Below are 6736 nucleotides of genomic sequence, written 5' to 3'. Positions count from 1 at the left end.
ATGAGATAATGTAGTTAATAAATGTATTCTTTGATATGGTTTAGCCTTTCTTAGGCTACAACATGGTTAAGTTTATGAAGGAATGCACATCCCTCTTTGCAATGTTTACCAGCCTCCTTTGGCTTTTCAATCACAATAATTCAACTGGAATAAAAACAATATTGTTGACATGATGATATGCAGTAGTCAAAGACTTTGTCAGAGATCTTAGGTTATTTTTGGGTGACAACGGCTTCTTACAGATTTACCAGGTCCCGCCGGGCGCTGAGGTGGAGGAGGGAGATTATGTTGAAGTGAACAATACTTCATTTTGGTCAGAATTTATGTGACAGTTTAACTGACTGTGAGAATCCAAGTTCAGCTTGAAGCTCACACTCATGTAACTTCAAACAATCACAAATTGTTGTCTTTTGTTTCATGATTTTCTCAGTAAAGTAAAACAAAATGTATGTTAAAAATAATAAATAATAATTTGTATTAATTATAATTGTATTATTGTATTGTTTATTTATTGTATTCTTGTTTTATTCAGTCCTGTGTGAATTGGCTTCTACTGCTTTTAAAAGTTCATCAATCACAAAGTTATATGTTACTTGGTTAACATTTTTATTTTTGTTCTTGGCTTTTGAAACACTTTCATAAGCCAACCTTACCTATGAAAAGTGCTGTATATAAAATAAAGTTTGAATGATTGATAGAAATATCAATATGTTTTACAGTTACAGAAATAATGCACTAGAAAGAAGGTTGTAAACTGGTTAAAACAGTTACATGAAACAGCCAAGTGAATGTGTTACGTTTAATACACCTCTCACTTTCGTTTCCTCAAAAGTATGATGCATAGTTGTGGTGCAACAATGGGTGCGGTTCGAATTTACTTGAAAAAACATACTGGCCAAGGTGAAAACTGTTTGGATTTAGTACACATATCAATTAAAAGCCAGGTCCTCTGGTCTTTCTTAGGCTGTTCAACAATCATGGGCTGTAATATTAAAAAGCCGCCTAACTGTGGGTATTTGATATTTTTACATCATTTGGCAACACACTCTCACTCCCTAAGCGTCCAGGAGCGACGTTTGGTCAGTGTCCGTGGCGTCCAGTTGTGACGCTCCTAGGCTCCTTCAGCGTCATAAAGGGACGCAAATAGCTTTCAACTGATTGCAATGTATTCCCATCTGTGGCGGGATTTGACGCTCATGGAAGCACGGCATTCGTTTGTGTCGGCTGCCCTTAAAAGGCAATGTGAGCGTTCATTCCCATTGGATAACGGAGAATTGTACACCCGGAAGTAAGTATTCCTCTTACTGTCGATTGATTTTACAGTGATATCTGCACTACTCATCGACTAAAAAACACCAGATTATCCTTGTTAATTACACAACATTGATTGGTTTAAATTGTGTGCAATGCTTTTGTATTTTTCCCCTTCGATTCGGATAAACAAATGTTTTTTCTGAGTAAAGGATGGCAGAAGACACTACACTACCCAGAATCCCCAGCTATCGTTTGGACTACACCATGTGCTCTGTTTGACAAACCCCGTGATAGTCCTCAAGCTCTGTGATTGGAGAGTGTGCTCCGAGGGTTACGCCGATTCTCGAACAGCACTTGAAATGGGATGGAACCATGCACAGCAGACTGTCCAAAACTGGATTTGAACGGGTCCACCGCGTCCCCCCCTCCCCCACCCCATCCCCAGAACTACACATGCTGGCTATTCTGTTTCGCAACATGTTCTCTATCTATGGCACGTCTCTACTGGGAGTTGTAGTTTTAAAAGACGTTTTCGTATTTCCCATAATAAGAAGTTGCCAGTATTAAACTGTGTACATCCCTGGAGGTTTAGGGGATAGGAAACACTCAAATTTAAAACATATAATTAATAAATGGGTGAAAATTGCTTGTGCCCATAATGGGCAGCATTAATATATATACACACATGCCAGCTAAGGTCAGAAGAGCTTTATTTAACAGCTGGTCTTATGTTTGTGACCCCTGTTGTTAATTGATAACATTACATTACATTACATTAATTGATAAGCCTGAAACATGCACTTGTCAAGGTTCAGAGGCAAATTTTGCAAATATGGCAGTAGCCATCGATCAGCTTAAGATAAGATATACTTTATTGATCCCAAGTTGGAACATTTGCGTTACATCAGCATGTGTAACAGTTGTAAATATGCAGTGGTGTTTATTTGTAAATCATTTAGTATAATCACACAAATTCTGTGTTTTATATTTAACAATTCTGTGTTCTTTATTTATTGATTGTTCAATACCTGACAAGGCCGGAGATGAAATATCTACATACATCTTATAAGAGTATAATACATTATGTATAATATCAGTTAAAATAAGTGCTTCAACATAGTTAACATTGCTGGAGGTATGCACAAATATTGATAGATGTCTTGTAATGCACTATTGAGGAACCTGCGACCCAAGTTTTTCATTCAATGCAGAACTACACCATAGTTGTGTAGGCCTATATGATATGTCAATAAACCTTAGAAAATCTTGAAAGGGATGTGCAAAATAGTCATTATATACAGTCTTTAATTAACTATTAGTAGAGAATAACGAGTAATGAATATACTTTATAGGGATCCTATTAATATCTAATAATAAAAATAATGAAATTCAATAACATGCTTTAACCACTAGGTGTCCCTTTATATCAGCTGTGCACCTTTATGGTGTAAATACAGCCTATCTACCAATTGGATCAAATATAAAAGTCAGCCGAATTAGTGTTGATACTGCAAGGAGACTCTATAAATACATAACTACGGCAGATATGTAATATTTAATGCAGCCGAACCGTGTATTACAATGCCGTTATGTGATGACTTTCAAAGAGAAAAGCAAGCACACTCGGAATAAAGTATTATTTTTATTTAAAAAGTTTTCGGTCTGTTTCCGGTATTTGTTAATGACGATGTGCTGTGAGATGTGAGACTGAAATTGCACAGGGGAAAATAACGTAGGCTATCTTTAGATGCGGATTTTGTTAAACTAATACGTTTGCGCTGTGGACCAACACTATACATTGACGGGGAAGGGGGTAGCAATAAAGATAACACCATTAAACAGTTACACAACATAACAGAAATAATATCGATAGCAGCGTCCCTAGCAACCTCCTTGGTAACAATGAAAACGTCGCGATTTCCTGAAGTAATCTTCGTAATAACTAGCAAACTAAAGATCATGGACATCCACTGCACACATAATCTGAAATAACAACTCATATTTCTCGCATCAAATGACATCAAAACGCATTTTAATGGCCAAACTAACTTTAAAATTGGCATTTTCCACCGAGAATAAAACGAAGTTCGGCCATGTTTTCTTTTTCTGCAGGGAGAAATTTGAAGATCACGTGACATAGACGCCAGCCATTGGAATGAATAGTGAAAAAAACGGGGTTTGTCAAACAGAGCACATGGTGTAGTCCAAACGATAGCTGGGGATTCTGGGTAGTGTAGTGTCTTCTGCCATCCTTTACTCCGAAAAAATATTTGTTTCTCCGAATCGAAGGGGAAAAATACAAAAGCATTGCACACAATTTAAACCAATCAATGTTGTGTAATTAACAAGGATAATCTGGTGTTTTTTAGTCAATGAGTAGTGCAGATATCACTGTAAAATCAATCGACAGTAAGAGGAATACTTACTTCCGGGTGTACAATTCTCCGTTATCCAATGGGAATGGACGCTCACATTGCCTTTAAGGGCAGCCGACACAAACGAATGCCGTGCTTCCATGCGCGTCAAATCCCGCCGCAGATGGGAATACATTGCAATCAGTTGAAAGCTATTTGCGTCCCTTTATGACACTGAAGGAGCCTAGGAGCGTCACAACTGGACGCCACAGACACTGACCAAACGTCGCTCCTGGACGCTTAGGGAGTGAGAGTGTGTTGCATTTGGGGATTTTTCCCAAAGTTTCCTTCTAGCAATCCTTTCCACTTCCTTTGCATTACAGATTTTCTCGATTGCTAACACACTAAAATTCTACATAAAACGCAATTACTTTAACTGACACTCAAAGAGCAAAACATCGGCTCAAATCTCAAAAACTCTAAATACGTTTTCAGCTTTTCACACAATTTGCAAATCAACATGGCACTTTTTGCAAACCACTGCACACGTTTCTCCACGTAAGACACAGGAATCTGACATAAAGTCACGTGTTAGCAGGTTTAAAACACTGATATTCAAAATGCCTCACACATGGACCAATGATCAAGAAACACGTTCCACCTGACCAAACACCTGGTAGCATAATTGTTGGCTCATCAGTCAGGATTTTAGCACTATTAAAAGACCACATGTGAGAACTTTCTTACAGCAACAATGGAAGCCAACATGGAAGCAAGAGGAAGAGGAAGGGCTAGGCTGGGCTGAGAGTGAGAGGAGGAGGAATGAGAGGTAGAGGTAGAGCTGGAGGGAGAGGACGTGGACAAAGAAGAATACTCTCTAATGAAATGAAATGTTATCACATGGTTTGACGATGAGAGAGGCTGGACAGAGGGTTCAGCCTAATCTAAACCAATTTACTGTCGCCTCTGTAATCCTGACACTTAGACTTGAAAACAGGTTAGTTACCAGTTTTCAGCTCTGCATAATTCATGATATATCAGTACTTATATCTGTTGTGTGAAATGTATTTACTTCATTACTGTAATTGAATTGTTGACATGTTGCATACTATAACTGTACAGAAATCCTGCACAATGGACTGTGGTAAACTTAATTTTATGCAACACAGACACTGACCGACCACTATATCTTTGTTGTTTATCTGAAGGACTGAGAAACAAAGAGGTGGAAGGCCAAGGATTATCAATGAGTCACAGGAAGCAGCAGTTACAAACTGGGTTTTGGCAAACAATGCATCACAGAGACATCCGAAGCATAGTAACTACAGTATGTGCTGAGATGCATGTTGCACAATGTGATTTTTGAATAAAATGTGATTTCTTTCAACAACTAATTTGTATTTCTTCATTTACTGTATTTCTGTAAACTCAAGCAATCTGTCTCTGCAGAAACCTCTCTGTACAGAGCATAGCCCATAACAGGTGAAAGTGCTTTAGAGTATGCTCAGCAGTGTGTAGTTGGGTGGTCAAACCATCTAGTATTATGAATGAAGTGTGTTATATTTGAAAGGTTTGCATTTGGTAAGTGTTTATGTAGTTTTGAGTTCAGTTCTTCATTTAGCAGGAGAAATGAGGTGTTTTGCACTTTGGGTGTGTGGTTTTGTGAATTGTGTTTAGTGTTCTGAGAAACTGAGCAATTAAAAAAAAAATTGTGTTAGCAATCGAGAAAAACTGTAACAAGCTCAATATATACAAACCCAGTTTATTATAATGCATCTGTTAAAACTGGTTCACTGAACGTGTTTATATTATTTGTTGATTAATGCCCCGGCCACACGAGGACGAAAACGGCTAAACGCATAGGATTAACGCAAACGCAATCGCAAAAAAGCTTCCGTCCACACGCAATAGTCATCCGGATAGTGTCTGTCCACACGAGACAGCTCCGTTTAGCAGCAACCGCTGGAGAAGCTGCAGTACATATGGAGTAGCCTGTACGTGGCGCTGTAACTTCCTCCACAAAAGCAGCGAAGAAGCATGGTTGACATGATTGCCCTTCTGTTTATTCTCCGCGGTGGGGGCCGAGGGAACCGGGCAGAGTTTTTCGCCAGTCAACGTGTATTAAAGTTTAAATCTTCCGACAAAATTATAAAAGTGCCGGTCAAAGGTCTTCTTTGTTATTTATTGAGCTTTAAAATAAATGAATAACGAATCTATATATTATAATAATAAAATACACGGAGCCTCTCTTTTTCCTCCCTCTCTTCGGACAGCGCCAGTGTCTGTTTCATGCAGCAGCTGATCCAGTAATGAGTGACCCGGCCGACAGTAAAAATAAACATATTTATATCTAGTTTAGGTAGTTTGAGAGGTAATTAAAATAGCTAAGGGTGATGATCTGACTTGAAATGTGTGTTTTACTCCGTTCACCGCCGCATCACAGCGGGAGGAGCTGCAGGTAAGCAGAGCTGCGTGTCTCCGTCCTGTCAGATTAGACTTCACTTGCGTTTAGGTCCATATCGAGAGAAAGATAAATAATCTGAATTCAGTGTGCAGTTTACTTTGACGCGGGGGTGAGCAGCAGAGGTGGGGAGAGGCGGGGCTATTGCCTCATCATTATCAGAAAATGATCGTATAGGGCAGGGGTGCCCAACCTTTTTTGAACCGAGAGCTACTTTTAAAGTTGCTAGTCTGCCGAGATCTACCAGTCCAAATAGAGAGGCGTAGCCATTACTGACAGCCTACTACCAGGTAAATACACACTTCTACTTGTATAAAACTGACCTTTGTACGATTAATACTTCATAAAATACTGCAGATCCTACACACATACAAGTATTTAACTGAAGTTACACAACAGTGTTGTTATAAGTGGGTAATGTATTCAAGAAACATTGAACAGTGCTGCCACATATGACACAGGAAAAAAAGAAAAGACTCTGAACCCTTTCTTTGCCATTATATAAAAATAGTGTTGCTACAAAAGTATAAATGAGGCTTACCAATAAGACAACTCAGATCTGAAGCTACACAGGAATCTGCTGCAACAGTGCAATACAAAAGACAACATTAATATAATCAAACCCTTTTTTGTTGCATTTTAGTAGATTATAAAAATAAATGCCTTT

At 38.6% G+C, this 6736-nt stretch overlaps 1 long non-coding RNA gene across 1 annotated transcript; it reads left to right on the top strand.

The window, feature by feature from the left end:
- Nucleotides 1-4507: 4507 nt before the first annotated feature.
- Nucleotides 4508-4998, top strand: LOC117555980. The gene is made up of 2 exons (XR_004570480.1): nucleotides 4508-4605; nucleotides 4817-4998. It is a non-coding gene; the product is annotated as an uncharacterized LOC117555980 (long non-coding RNA).
- The last annotated feature ends 1738 nt before the right edge of the window (nucleotides 4999-6736 follow it).

Source organism: Gymnodraco acuticeps, unplaced genomic scaffold (genome assembly GCF_902827175.1).
Source record: "Gymnodraco acuticeps unplaced genomic scaffold, fGymAcu1.1, whole genome shotgun sequence".
In the NCBI taxonomy this organism is placed as follows: Eukaryota; Metazoa; Chordata; class Actinopteri; order Perciformes; family Bathydraconidae; genus Gymnodraco; species Gymnodraco acuticeps.
The sequence above is the reverse complement of the archived record's forward strand: the minus strand, read 5'-3'. Positions and strand labels throughout refer to the sequence as shown.